This window comes from Cryptomeria japonica, chromosome 11, assembly GCF_030272615.1.
Source record: "Cryptomeria japonica chromosome 11, Sugi_1.0, whole genome shotgun sequence".
In the NCBI taxonomy this organism is placed as follows: Eukaryota; Viridiplantae; Streptophyta; class Pinopsida; order Cupressales; family Cupressaceae; genus Cryptomeria; species Cryptomeria japonica.
This window is the reverse complement of record NC_081415.1, coordinates 693,628,914-693,645,710: the sequence shown is the minus strand read 5'-3', so window position 1 is coordinate 693,645,710 and position 16,797 is coordinate 693,628,914.

The following is a 16,797-nucleotide window of genomic DNA, read 5'->3' as shown; positions in this document are numbered from 1 at the left end:
ATCTAGAACCTCCAACTCATCATGACCTAGCTCGTGGTACAGGCTCATCGTCGCAGGCCAATGCTCTCTCGATGAAAATGGTCCCCTCTCCACCTGCATCCATTACATCAAATCATTATTTTCACATCTTAGACCCCCCTCCTGACCTCTGAAACCAACCATCCCCTTCCCCCTATTCCAAAATTGAATTTCCCCCTTCCCAAGTGCACACGCTGATTTACCTAGCACTCGCGCCAAAACCATGATGCTTGCGCCATTTTGCAAGCGCTCGCGCCAACAGAGGAATCCTACCCTCCATTGACCCCTTTCAGGCCCCCCTCCACGCGAGCGCCCGCGTTACCCCTTGGGCGCCCATGCCAAAGCGTTCGCACTCGCACTAATCCCCCACTTCCCTCCTAAAACCCTTCTTCTCATTAACCCAGCCACGAGCGCCCATGCTGATCGCTAGCACTCGCGCTGACCTAGGGGTGTGCGCGCTGAAACAACGATCAACGCAAGTGCCTCGCCTAATCTTCACCCCTAATTCTAGCCCTAAAACTTGCCTAAAAGCAAAAATTTTAAAAGAGGCATAGACCTACTCACTGGTAGTCCATAGCTCGTCAGTCGGTCAAATTGCTGGATCCTCTCAGCACGATAATCATGAACGGGAATGCAGTCCATCTCTCCTTCTCTTCTTCTTTGCTCTGAGTGGCTCCAAGGCTTGTGTGTAACAATGACCCCTCATTGGGCCCATTGTGGCTTATATGGGCCCCCATGAGGGCCCATTTTCCTCCGCGGCCTTGCATCTCCTATTCTTCTTTCCAAATTCTTCACGACGACTTCATATTTCTTTCTTCCTCATTTATCCTTTCCACCCTAATTCTTCTTCCTCTATTTTCAAGAATTTTTTGTCTTTTTTCCGAAAAAAATTCTCGAGGGGGCATACACCACCCACGCTTCATGCTGGGGCATCTTATTCTTCTTCTATCTTCTGCCCATCGCCAAATTTGCCACTGTGTAAAAGAGGGGCAAAATATAGACACTTAAAAATAATTATTTTAATTATTTTTAATTCCTCACATAGTTAATTAATTAATTATGTTAATTCAAATTCTCCTCAATATTAATTAATTATAATTAATATTGTCACTATAGTATGTGACTGATTTATTTAATAAATCAATCCCTCTCTTTATTCTTCTAAAAAGTTAAATTCTCTCAAATCCTCCTCTTAGCTAATTAATTCTGATTAATTAGTTAACCTACATGATTCCTACAAATCACCTTCCCAATCCATCATTAACCTAATCAATTCTTCTAGAAACTCTCTAAACTCACTTAACCTTATTCTTCTAATTTTTAATTCTCTCCACTCATTCTCTCTCCTATTCAAATCCTCCTACAAATCCAAATCCCACCTAATTCTTCCTCTAATCCCCTCCTAATGAGTTGCTAGTGGCTAATCATCATGATTAGCCACAAAGTCAACTCCTTGTCCCTTCCATCCAACCACTAGCTTTTAATGCTCTTTTCCTAGGTGAATGTGAGATTTTCAAAATCTCACAATCCTCTAGGCATCTCCTCTCCCAAGGAATTTTTAATTCCTTCTTATTCCTCCAATGCCCATGATTATCCCTTTTTGGAGAATTTTAAATTCCTCCTCTCCATTCTTCAAGGAATGTCACATCCCTTGCTCCTCTCAAGGCACATTGGGAAGTCTTCCCAATGCACCTTGCTCTTTTCAAGGTACCTTGGGAAGTCTTCCCAATGCACCTTGAGGAGTGTGGAGACAAGAAATTCCTTTAAGGCATATCTCTTGGTCTCCACACCCTCTCTTGGGCCTTGTGTGAGCTCACAAGCAATCCTAGCCCTCCATCTTAGATCCATCCTAACCATCCATTTTTCCTCTCCTCTTCCTATAAATTGAGGACTCCATCCCTCTATTTTTCTTCTCCAAGCTTAGTAACCTTATGCTGCCTTTTTGAGCCTAAGAAAATCATCTTAGCAACCTTACCATGTCAAAATCATATCTCATCCATATCATCCTCCAAAATCCATTTCATATTGTGCACAACATTGGAGAGCTATCCACATTAAGCAAGCAAGAGGAGCACTTAAAGTGGAGCATCATCCAAGGGCATCTTCACTTCATCAAGCTCCATCCGAAGGAGAAGGTATAAGGTTTGTGAGGTATATGTATTTCGTTCTTGTTTTGAGCATTTCAAATTATGTGTTTCAATTTCATATATTTATATGTTTGATTTGCATATTTGCTATCTAATCCACCTCACTAGTCTTTTCCCTTCTTCATGGGTTTTCCACATACAAATCATGGTGTTATGTGGTATGGTTGCATTGTGTTGATTCTTTGTTTCGTTCTTAAGTTTTGTTGCTTACCGGTATCTATTTCTGCTATTCTAATATATAATGTTTATGTACTCCGGTTAAAGGTTATAAAGTGGTTTGATTAATATAATATGTTGACAACTGATTCACCCCCCCCCCCCCCCCCCCCCTTCTTAGGTGTCCACCGATTATTATAACAATTGGTATCAAAGATTTGGTCCTCTTTTGTAGAAGCTTAACTTCTTGAGGTAGATCCTATGGCAACTAATAATTCAAATCCATCAGCTTACAAGATGAAGGCTATTGCAATTAATGAATTGAGAACAATGGCAAACACTTCAATTAACAGAGACATTCTGATTGGGAAACTATCTGCTTTTGAGCTTGAAGAATTTAAACCCTCTGGAGCTGCAAAATATGAACCTTCTTTTCATGCATCATCATCTACCAACAAAAGTGATTTGAAAACCCTATATGCAAAAGAATTGGAAGATATGAGGAAAGAGGATGAAGAATTTGAGCAACTCAAACCCCTATTTGCTAGAAGAGTACCTAAAGGACCAGCATGAAGTAAGTATGAAGGAAAAACACCTTTTAAATGTTTTGCATGTAATAAGATTGGTCTTTTTGCATCTAGATGTCCTAAAAGGAATGCAAGATTTGAAGAAAGAGTTAAGAAATCATTTAAGCCTAATCAGGACAAATATAGATTCAAGAAAAACAAACTATGCTACATAGTGGATGAGGAAGGAGTAAGTGATGACTCAAAGGATGAACTGGTAGGAGACTCTACTAGTGGATCCGACAATAGAAAGGAATGGGTGTTCTATGCTTTAAAGGAAGATGAACTGGAACCGGTTATCAAGAATGAAGAAAAGGTCCTGGCAGCAAAAGTTGAAGACAAGGATGAATGGGTAATTGATAGTGGATGTTGACATCATATGACTGGAGATAAAAGAATTTTTTTGTCCCTACAAGAATACAATGGTGGTAAAGTTAGATTTGGGGATGACAAAGCATGTATGATCAAAGGTAAAGGTACCATTTCTCTGGATGGCAAGCATAATGCTGATAATGTCTACTATGTAGAAGGTTTAAAGCATAATATTTTAAGTGTTCATCAATTGGTGGATAAGGGATTCCAACTTCAGTTCAAAGATGGAAAATACAAAATCACTAACAGAACTAGTTTGGAGATTGCAACCGATACTCTGACTAGACGTAAGATCTTTCACTTGAACACCAGTGATAAGATATGTTTGATTGCTTATATTGATGATATTTGGTTATGGCATAAGAGGTTGTCTCATGTTAATTTTGATTGTATTGTTAAGATCAGTTTAAAAAAGGCAGTTAGAGATATACCTAAGATTATAAAGCCTCATAATCCAGTATGTAAGGAATGTCAATTGGGAAAGCAAGTTAGAACTTATTTTAAGAGCATACATGATAAATCTAATGATGTGCTTGATTTTATTCATACTGACTTATGTGGTCCAGCAAGGACCAGAAGCTTTCAAGGTAATAGGTACTTCATGCTAATAATTGATGATTATTCTAGAATGATGTGGGTGACTTTTCTAAGGGAGAAATCTGAAGCTTTTGAGAAATTCAAGATCTTTAAAGCAAAGGTGGAAACAAAAATTGGATTGAAAATCAAATGTCTGAGATCAGATCAAGGCAGTGAGTTCACATCTCATGAATTTAATAGTTTTTTGTGAGATAATGGTGCAGGAGCACCTAGGACTTAGACTATCTAGTTTTTCAATTTAGGCTTGTACTGACCCTAGCAAAGTCAGTAGTAAATAAGGACTCTAGGAGGGTCCAAGAGTTAGTATTTTGAGTCAATGTAGGCCTAGGTTGAGTTCATTCTTCTTAGGTTTGCATTTTTGTGTAAATAGTGGATTTGAGTAGGTAATTGACCTTCTTGATGGTCAAAAGTATCAAAACCTGGTATAGGCATTAGGGAGGGTCAAATTAGTCTTAGAAAAGTTTGAAAAGTTATGTGTGATGACTTAGAATAGGTATTATAGGTTGAAAAAATAAAAAAGTGCAAAAGTGCAAAGTTGCAAAAAGTTGTCATGACAACTTTTGGAAGTTCTCATGACAACATTTGAAAGTTGTCATGACAACTTTTATCCTAAATTGGTTAGCGATGGAGTTAGGGATTGTCCAACACCCTAGGATGACTCCACATGTGGGAAAGATATAAGTACCCTCTCTTGCATGGTTACCAAGGTTGGTGAATGTGTCATGTAGATTCAACAATATGAAACTACTCATTTTCAGACTAGTTGGCAGTATTTTGGCTTGATTTTACTCATTTTATAATTGAAAATAGATTGAATCCATTGATCCAGAAATGGATTGAGTTTCTATAGTGTGTTATAGTACTGTTGTTTCCATTTCAAGCTTTGTAGATACTGTTCATTTATTTTTTCTTGCTTTAGTTTGCAAATAGCCAATTTTGGCTTGTATATAGCAGTTTTTTTGTAAATATGGTTGCCCCATGAGTTCCACACCTGCTCCCATAATGGATTGTTGGGAAATGGAGGGAAACCACATGTATAGTGTACATATGTAGGGGAAAGTTTTGGAAAATATTTTAAGCATGACTGTCACCTTGTTCTAGGTGAGTCCAGGAGCAACCCGACTAGAGGAAATAAGGTAAAAACGTGGTGTAAAGTGCGGTGAATGCCAAATCAATTTCCAAGATTTTGGAGGGTTACAAGGAGTTGGGATAGAGTTATCAATGCAAGGAGGAGCCATGAAAAGTTCATTTAATACTCATACCCCAATTTGACCATTCACTGCCGGTTAGAGGCCTAGAAAACCCTTCAAAACCCTCATTTTGGGGTTAGCACATTGAATGGTGGAACAAGAAGCCAAAACCACAAAGATATATTGAGGTTAAATGAATAATTTAAGGAAATCCAAAATTTTTAGGGGGTCTTTTGGACCATTTTCACTCAAGCCCTAAAAAACCGATTTTAGGAGGCCTAATTGGGCTAATTCCTTGTAGCCCTTTTCTAGGCAAGATTTTGGAATTAGTAAGAAACCTAAAGTTTGAAACCCTCAAATGGACCCCAAATGCTTTCAAAACATGAAAGAAGACACCTCCACACCTCTACATCATCTCACAATGGTAGGAGGTCAACTTGACAACTTGAAGCCAAGAAGCCATAATTGAGCACATGGGAAGAATTGTGATTTGGTAGGGTTCCTAGCCAAAACACTTGAAGAAAACACCTTAGAAAGGTCAAGAATCAAGACCTAGAAGAGAATGAGAAGGACTTTGTGGTCTAGAGAGAAACTATGCCTGGTGATTTGGTGGAATTGAGCAACACCAGCTAGGTGAAGTGTTGAGCAAACTAGGTGAACCCCCATAAGATAAATAGAATTATGAGATAGTTATCTGCACCCCAGACTCCTCAGCTGAAAGGAGTAGTGGAAAAGAAGAATAGAACCTGTATACACCTAAAAATGGTCTGAAGATAATTAATTAAATAAGCAATTATTTAATTAATCCTTGTTCAACCCAACAATAAGAATAATAACTCTAGTTGAAGTCTCAACCCGAAGTTTGGATATTCACTTGGTAAAGTTACTATTTTCATAGCTAGTGTTCATTTGATTTTCAACCCAAGGATGTAATACTTGAAATGGGTCTGCACTATATATGCATTAAGTTCCTACGATAGCTATTCTGCATTACTGCAACAACTAACATTATGTGGAAAACATAATCAAGAATTGAAACCATTGAAAGGCTACAAGAAGAATTCTGCATTAACTCATAAAAGCAATATTGGATGAATTCAATGCTGATAAAAAAATTTTACTCTGTTCTGGCTTGGCTGCAGGAATAATCGGTGGATCTATTTCCAGTGATTGCAGGAATAGTCAATGCAAGAATGTCTACTGTGGATAAGGAAATAAAACTAATTTTAATGAATGCACAAGAACACTCACCAAGTGGGCCCCCTTGGATGAGTGATACCAGGCTTCCCAAAAACAACTCTTAAAAGATCAGAACAACACAATTTTATTCATCATTCTGTGAAAATCATTACATGGTTCAATATGAAAAGAAACTCAAGAATGCTTATGAAGAATCCTCTGCTCTATTCTTCTCCCTTTCTATCTAACCTCAGAGAAGAAGAAGAGCTTCTTATTAAGAATAAATCATCTACAATAGACAACACAAATCACACCAAAAAGAAGAGGCAGATGATTGACCGAGAAAGGAGATAGCTGGAGTTATGTTGCAAGAAACACGGATCTAGACCGAACCACAATCATAACATACTGTGGCGGTACTTACAACTTCAATGTCCACTTAAGTTAGACATTGGTAGTATTGCTTGATTTATCCTCTTATGCCGTCCCTTACACTTTCTCATCTTTTCTATAGTTTGATCTTCAGTCATCTCTTGAGTATCCTTCCCTTCAACAGGCGCGATAGGTGAACATCCACCGCAACATCATTTATTCTCTGCACTACAAAAGAAATAACATACAAGAACAGACATACGCATTTTATTTAATCAACACATCTATTCATTTCACATATGACCTTGCCCTAAATAATCCACATGGCAACATGAATAAATCACATGCCTACAGGAATAAGCTAGCAAAGATAAAACATGATTTAATAAGTTTAGGCTTAAAACATATGGAATACATATCGTCAACTTCCAATACATCACTACTACTATGCAAACCAAAAGATGACAAAAAATCAAGAGTTATGAGGATAGAAATATGACAATGTCTCAACTCATCATGCCCCCCAACTTTAAGAGCTTGCTGATCCTACGAAAAAAGGAAAATTTCCGACTCTTGCACTTATTCTCAGATCACCTATGGTTCCTTGACCTGTTCCTCCTGAAGCTAAATTCCAATAAAATCTCTTCATCTTTTCCAGCCTGGACCATCTTGCTGATTCTTCTATAATTGCATCATAGGGCTTATCTAGAGTCTGACATCCCAATAGTGGCCACATAAGAATAGGAGGTTGAAAAATTAGTGGTAACCAGTTATTGGCCTTTTCTTTGCCCAGTTATATATATTTGGGGGCTCTCTGCATAGCTGCCTAAAATTTTTGCAGTGAATAAGGTTCTCCCTGCTTCAATTTGTCTGGTAAGTTATTACAACATCTAGTTAACCCATCTAATGCAGTTGCACTATCAGTCTGAACTAAATGCTCATATGCCTAGTATATTTCTTCTCTCATTGGAAGCACTAGTTTCCTAACATCATCTCTTACCAGTAATTTCTGCCATTCATAATAAATAACTCTTGGTTCTTTTGCTTCTTTCCTCAATGGCAATGGGCAGTCAAATTCAAAATATTTATATGCCCTGGCTTGTGCCCCCATGCTGATCTCATTTTAGATCCATGACATTAAAGATTTTATATGGATATCCCCAATATATAATAAAGGGTTCCACTCACTATCTGAGGGTACAACATAGTTATGTAAATAAAACTCACATAGAAAATTTTTCATAGTTGTTGGAGAAGTCTGGTAAGCATATTAAAATTCCTCAGGCGTTTCTAAAGAGGGGCTAAGGTCCCTAACAATGTGGTTCAATTTGAAATTTAAATAGCGCTCCTTTAAATGCAAAGCATAAACCCTTGGAGGTGCCCTACATTGCATCAATTCGGGGACCATACTAGCAATTGTTTCAATCTTAGCCTCTAATTCCTCAATATTGTTATACCTATTTTCAATTTCTCTTTTTTGTTTGTCAATAATCCCTTGCAATCTAGCCCTCTCTATTTCCCATTGTCTATAAAATGTTAAAACAATAGATAAACTGCTTAGGGATGATGGAGGTCTAATAGGTGTTATCTTAGGCCATGGGATCTCTTCAATAAGTTTCTCAATCTGCTATGGAATTTCTCCAACAATTTCCTCAAGTTGCTGTGGAATTTCTCCAAGAGTTTCCTCAAGCTGTTGTGCAACAAAAGCAAGATTTGACAGTCTATCTTCATCACCTTCTTCCTAGATTTCAACATCTGCAAGGATTCCTTCTTCCGATGTTTCCACTGCAATAACCTCTGCTAGATCACCTGCTGGATGAGCCTTCTGGGTCCTACTCTGCGTTCTTCTCACATAAACCTTTGGAGTGGCTGTAGGAATGGTTTCAGTTGCTGCAGGAGTTTTTGTTTTTAACCTACGCCTCTTGGTTGTAGGGGAAATTTGAGTTGCATGCGGTTGGGCCATAGGTTCTTCATCTATTTTATTTATTTCCAATTCCTTACCTTTTCTCTGAGCAATTAGTGACTCTCTTTGAAGAGAAGTGGAGGGTTGCTCCACATTTTCTTCAATCATCTCTTCTTCCACAATAACCGCACCTTCCATGACAACAACACAAAAAATGTTCAACCCAACAATAAGAATAATAACTCTAGTTGAAGTCTCAACCTGAAGTTTGGACATTCACTTGGTAAAGTCACTATTTTCATAGCTAGTTTTCATTTGATTGTCAACCTAGTGACATAATATTTGAAATGGGTCTGTACTATATATGCACTAAGTTCCTGTGACAACTATTCTGCATTACTGCAACAACTAACATTATGTGGAAAAGATAATCAAGAATTGAAACTATTGAATGGCTATAAGAAGACTTCTGCATAAACTCATAAAAGAAATACTAGATAAATTCAATGCTGATAAACATAAATTACTGTGTTCTGGCTTGGCTACAGGAATAGTAAGTGGATCTGTTTCCAGTGGCTACAGGAATAGTCAATGCAAGAATGTCTACTATGGCTAAGGAAAGAAAACAAATTTTAACGAATGCATAGGAACACTCACCAAGTGGGCTCCCTTGGATGAGTGATGCCAGGCTTCCCGAAAACAACTCTTAACAGATCAAAACAACACAATTTTATTCATCGTTCTTTGAAAATCATTACATGGTTCAATATGAAAAGAAACCCAAGAATGCTTATGAAGAATCCTTTGCTCTATTCTTCTCCCTTTCTATCTAACCTCAGAGAAGAAGAAGAGCTTCTTATTAAAAATAAATCATCTACAATGGACAACACAAATCATGCCAAAAAGAAGAGGCGGATGATTGACTAAGAAAGGAGATAGCTGGAGTTATGCTACTGGGAACACGGATCTAGACCGAACCACAATCATAACATACTGTGGTAGTATTTACAACTTCAATGTCCACTTCAGCTAGACATCGGTAGTATCGCTTGATTGCTCCTCTTATGTCGTCCCTTACGCTTTCTCAACTTTTATACAGTTTGATCTTCAGTTATCTCTTGAGTATCCTTCCCTTCAACAGACATGATAGGCGAACATCCACCACAACATCATTTATTCTCTTCACTACAAAAGAAGTAACATACATACACATTTTATTTAATCAACACATCTATTAATTTCAGATATTAGCTTGCCCTAAATAATCCGCATGGCAACAGGAATAAATCACATGGCTGTAGGAATAAACTGGCAAAGATAAAACATGATTTAATAAGTTCAGGCTTAACATATGAAATACATATAGTCAACTTCCAATACAACACTACTACTATGCAAACCAAAAGATGACAAAAACTCAAGAGTTCTGAGGATAGAAATATGACAATGTCTCAACTCAACAATCCCCCTTCCTAATTTAATTGAATTCATTAGCAATTTGATTAAATTCTCCCTTTCATCTACTTATTAATAAATCTAAGGATTTATTCATCAAGTTCATTCCATAGTCCACCTAACCTTGGGTTTTCCTAACCCTATCCTATCTTGCACATCCTAACCACCTTATCCTAACCTCCTATGGTGTGGATATTCTTCCCTTGATATACATGGCACTTTTGCCATATGTCTCCTCCCTTGGACACTTGCCCTTTTATGAGCAAGGCTCCTTGACACTTGTCACCACAGAGATGACAAGTGTCCCTTTCTCCAACCTCTTCTCCAACCTCCTCCAATCTCACCCTTGATATCCTCAGACTCAATCTTGACCGTTGATTCTTGCCACCTCACCCTTAGCCTTGGAAATCCTACAAATATCCCCCATTTTGGAGCACAAAGGATCCCATCTCATTATCGGCATTGTTACTATAGGCATATCATTTGAGCATTGATGTTATAGGCGATTGCATCTTAAATTTAGTTTAATTTGATCATTTTTCTAGCATAATTGTTGAATCATGTAGCTTAATCAATCTCTTTTCTAGCTTAATTGCATCATCATAATAGCTTAATCATGCATATATTTAGCTTAATCAATCTCATATTTGCATATCATTATCATTTCAAATCCTATATCTAGGTGTAGTCAAATCACTGGGATTGCTTATCCAGATCTGAGAGAAAATTCATACTCACATCTCTTAGGAGGCGATAGATCGCTTTGTCATGGTTCATCTTTCATTTGCTTATTATTTAGTAACCATGCTTGTAATGATCTATTGAGTGTTTGTGTTGCAGCTGTAGGTATCACACTTCACAGGTACGACATAACCATTTTGGATGTAGCAAGAACCATGATGATGGAATCCAAATTGCCTGACATCTACTGGAGAGAAGCAGTGAGTACAACAGTCTACACATTCAACAAAGTTCATATCAAAGGTGAAACTGGTAATACTCATGAATTATGGTTTGGACATACACCTACTCTTAAATATTTTAGAATTTTTGGAAGTAAATGTTATATCAAAAGGGATGATTCAATTGGGAAGTTTGATCCTAGATGTGATGAAGGGATATTTATTGGATATTCAATTCAGAGAAAAGCATATAGATGTTATAATAAAAGATTGCAGAAAATTGTGGAGAGTGCAAATGTGAAAGTGGATGAGAAATACAGAGATCAATCTATATCATATGACAGAGAACTGACAGTGGAAGTGATCATAATTGATCCGACAATGTCTCAACTGGTACAAGAAACTGAGATAGTTACACCGATACAATTAGAAAATTCAACCATGACTAATGAACGGGGCAGAGAACCTAACGTTCAATAGACACCAAGCTATGTAAGATTAAATCATTCTAAAGATCAAATCATTTGAGACAGGAACAAGGGAGTTATGAAAAGAAGAAGACTGGAAAATGAAGAGGTATGTCTTATTTATCAAATTGAACCGACATCTGTTATTGAAGCTTGTAAAGATAAACATTGGTTAAAGGCTATGGAAGATGAATTAGATCAGATAGAGAAGCATAAGACTTGGACTTTAGTTCCCCGACCTAAAAATAAGAATGTTATTGAAACTAAATTGGTTTTTAGAAATAAGCTAAATGAGGATGGTCAAGTTGTAAGAAACAAGGCTAAACTAGTTTGTAAAGGATATTCTCAAATGGAAGGAATTGATTATGGTGAGACATTTGCTCAAGTAGCTAGAATTGAAGTTGTTTGACTATTTCTTGCCTATGCAGCATACAAGAACTATAAGGTCTATCAAATAGATGTTAAATATGCATTTTTGAATGGTGAACTTGAGGAAGAAGTATACATTGAGCATCCTGATGGATTTTCACTAACATATGACAAAGATATGGTTTGGAGGTTAAGGAAAGCATTATATGGATTGAAACAAGCTCCTAGAGCTCGGTATGCAAGGTTGGATAAATATCTTTTGAAGCTTGGTTTTACTAAGGGAAGTGCTGACAGTAATTTATATTACAAGATCACTGATGATGATATTCTCATTGTTGAAGTATTTGTTGATGATGTCATTTTTGGAGGTGAAGATAAATTGTGCATGGAATTCTCTAATAATATGAAGAATGAATTTGAAATTTCTATGATTGGTGAGATGAGATTTTTCTTAGGTTTGTAGATTACTCAAACTGACAAAGGCATTTTTATCTGTCAAACTAAGTATCTTAAGGAATTGTTGAAGAAGTTTGGTATGGATAATTCCAAACTAGTAAGTACTCCTATGGTGACAAGTGAGAAATTATCTATCAAAGACACATCTGCACCAGTAAATTTGACAAGGTATAAGTCTATGATTGGTGGCTTGTTATATCTAACTCAGACTAGACCAGATATTATGAATGCAGTAAGTATTGTTTCAAGTAATCCTTGTTAGATACTTGATTAGTCCCAAAGACACTGAGAGGGGGGGGGGTGAATTAGTGTCTAACTGGTATAAGAAATATTTAAACTTGTTTGCAACTTTACAACCCAAATTAATGTACCGGTAAACAAGCAATAAAGTGATAAAGAGAAATAAGAGAGACAACATCAATGCACACCATAACACAAGATATTTTGGCAAGGAAACCCAGTAGGGGAAAAACCTCGGTGGGATTTGTGACCCACAATATTTACTCACTGGCCAATATGAATAAATATTATTGATACAATAAGGGCCTGCACATGCAGGAAGGCCAACAACCTAGAGCTCACTGCTCAATCACAAAAAGGAGTCACATTGATTACAAAATTGGATGATTAAATCCAATGATAATGTACTGCTCAAAATAACATCTACAATGCTTGATTCACTACCGGTTTAAGCTCTGTCAAATACCTTTTCTATAAACCTTTCTTCGCTCTTCTCTGCTCTTATTCACTCATCAAAATTATTACATCAAAATGCATTTACATATCTTTGCTCTCATAATCCATTTGCATTAATCACTTATACATATTTCGCATACCTAACACACTTTTTACATACCTATGTCACTTTTTAAATGACCTATAAGATCTCATACATATATGAGTTTTTACAATACATCGTGTCGACTATACAATATAATTACAATACAAAATAATATAATTTCCATGTCGGTTGGGGTGCCGGTAAGATCTTCTGTTGGTGTAGATTGGGTGCCGATGTGAATAATCTTGTTGTGCCTGCCGGTGCCAGTAGATGATGTTTGTTTCCAGTGTACGTTGTGAACCATATTACCAGTTGGTTACCATCAATGACAACATCAACTATTCTCATCTGAGTGTATAATTCCAACAAACCTAAAGAAAATCATGAATGTGCAGTAAAGAGGATATTCTGGTATTTGCAAGGAACAACAAAATATGGCTTATGGTACTCTAGAGATTATAACTTCACTTTATGTGCATATACAGATGCAGATTGGGTAGGAGATACTGATGACAGGAAGAGAACTTATGGTGGAGCTTTCTTTCTTGGAAATAAATTGGTTTCATGGATCAACAAAAAATAGTCATGCATTTCTTTATCTATTGCAGAAGCTGAATATGATGCAGCAACAACTAATTGCACTCAAGTCTTGTGGATGAAGCAAATTTTGAAGGATATCAAGGTAAATTGTAGTGAACCGGTAGTTATCTATTGTGATAACTCTGCAGCTATTGACATATCTAAGAATCCGATATTTCACTCTAAGACTAAGCACATTTCAATAAAATATAACTTTCTGAAAGAAAAGTTGGAGGAAAAGGAAGTCAAATTGGTTTATGTGAACACTAAAGAGTAGATTGCATATATATTTACTAAACTGATGTCTAAGGAATCATTTGAATATTTGAGAGACAAGTTAGGGGTTTCTGCCCCTTCGATAGAGACTTGATTGATGTGGTTTGGCATCAGTCTAACATGCATTATCAGAGGTACTATTCATTTCGACACTGATGAGGGATGCTACTTCTCAGGGGGAGTAGTCATCTTTGAGATTCAGAGGCTTATATTCTTGCTTTGATATTTTTGTCAGATTTATGACATTTTTGTCAAAGGGGGAGAGATAGTGATGTGAAAAATAAATTCAAAACTTTATAGAGATATTATTCAGAGGGGGAGAGTTATTGATATTCAGAGCTATATGCAGGAGATTGTTGGTTGTCTTCCGTAGGGGGAGACTTGTTTGGCAATTATTGGTACTTAGATGTTTTTCACATCTAGTGTTGCCATCAATGCCAAAGGGGGAGATTGTTGGCAATATGAAGGAATTGATTATGTGTTGCATTGATGTCAACACTAGCTGTTATGATTGGTTAACGATAGATAGATTTTGGTTACCGGTAGAAGAACTAGTGTTACTGGCAGAAGGGACTATCCGTTGGATACTACCGACATGTTTGGATCAATGGAATATGCTTGGTTTGATGTGTTGCATTTTTCTGGAGTATGTTTGGTTAGTTGGCATTGAATTGATGATCAGATGCTATCATACACTCTAGTAAGCCTATACCGGTAAGGGTTTAAGTTTTTACCGATAGAGCTTTTACAAAGAATATTTGATAGGATGCATAAGTGGTGTTGGTGCGGCTTCTAGAAGGAAGTCAAGATGTAGAAGATGATCTTTGTTCATGCCTTGACTGGTTGGAGACATCGCTTTGGCATGGTGGACCCAAATTAGGTCCGGTACCTATCCAGGTTATGGACCGATATCATGTTACGTGTTCTCTACACATTATCAGGATGATTTATGGATTGGTTAATGTTGTTTTGGTCTAAAGCCGACATGGTATATCATTGTAATGTGGATGTATGTAATGATCTTATTGTAATATCTTTTAGGTGGCCAACCTAATTGGTTTAGGCCTAGGATTTATATAAATTGATGTAAGATCTCATTGTAGATCGGTGGTGGTGGTGTCAATGTTCATGGAATGAAATATCATATGATAAGGAGATTTGGTCGATCATAGGTGATCGAATTGGGTTTATGTAAGAGGTCAAAGGCCTCCGGTATTGAGCTTAGATAGGACTGTAATCAGGCATGGTAGATGCTATCATTGGCAGTTCATTCTTTTGGATTGTTGTCCAATTATATTGAGGTGGTTATAACCTCTTTGTAGTCAGTGAGACTCCTTTGTAATGAGCAGCATGCTCTAGGCAGTGTGCCTCCCTGCATGTGCATGCCCCTTATTGTATCACATACTTTCTGCAGAAGTATCAGTTGACTGTGGGTAGGCTTCCCACTATGGTTTTTCCCTTTACCAGGTTTTCCACATACAAATCATGGTGTTATGTGGTATGGTTGCATTGTGTTGATCCTTTGTTTCATTCTTAAGTTTTATTGCTTATCGATATTTGTTTTTGCTATTCTGGTATTTAATATTTATGTTCTCCTGTTAAAGGTTATAAAGTGGTTTGATTAATATAATTTGTTGGCAACTAATTCATCCCCCCCTCTCAATTGTCCATCGATTATTCTAACAGATGTCACAACTCACACCATTTAATTTCTCTTTATATCGAACCGGGTTTGTCTTGGAGTTGTACACGATAAGGATGGGTCAAGATTGGGGGTTCTTGCACTGAGAACAATGACTTTTTTTTTGGTCATTCTCCATCAGGAGATCTTGATATCTCTTCCTAGAATTAATTATATACTAATGATGCTACCTAATCTTATAATCAAGAAGACTAATTCTATCCTAAAGAGTACTCTGGTGTTTTTGGCGGGATTTAGACAAAACTCATTCATGACTTACTCATGGAATCATCTATCTATAACTAAAACACATTTAATCGTCCTATGAATTCAAATTCTATTTTATCTGTTGAAAAAGTAAATCTATTCTACGCTTTCAGGAAATGAGGAATCTACTCGATAGAGCATTCAAAACAAACTAAATCCCATGAGTAGATATAATAAAGCTTTCATCCTTGTCTTTGCATTAATCACTATTGCCATTTAAAAAATAACTTTCAACTAGAATCTATTAATTAATGAATTGTAACCAAACTGGTAAACCATGAACTGAGATTTATACTAATGCATTCATTTTCCCAAAGAGTTACAACATGAAAATAAACAACTATGAAGTACAAATGATTTTCAATTTTCAAGGACTACCATGAACTTGTAAATAGAAATGTAACCTAATTAACATACAAAATTGAAATGAAAACAAAATTAAATAAGGATCACCTCCCTTTTATCGAGCGGGCCCAACTCTTCCTCTAGTGGGATCCATAACACATATTTTAGATCAACTCAAATTCTCATTGGAAATTAACTTCTAGAAGGAAGTAGAACAAGTTTGAACTACAATTAGGAGACTCTACTGTTGGCTAACTTGTTGACTATCTGACTAACTAGCTTTCTGTTGAAAGGGATAGGATATATATACATATCTTTATTTGAATTCAAAATACAAAATTACCCGCTTAATCGAGTAATTACTATTAATCTAACTACAAAAGATCTTATAATGCAATCAATTAATTCAAATGAAATTGAAGCTCTCAAGAACAACTAATGAAACAGACTAGGAGAAAACTAATGTGTATTTACTGCTGGAGTGACCAAAGGTATTTCCATGCTGGGTGAATGTGAAGTTCATAACTTCATGTTTTTCAATAATTGTTAAGCACATTCAAAGATATATCTAGGAAAATGGAACAACATAATGATATCAACTCTAAATATTTGGCCATTCCTTGGAATAATCATCCAAAAAGTAATACATTTAATCACATAATATCATTTCTAAGATACCTTCTAATTAGCAGAGTATAATAGTAAAAAGAGATAAACAT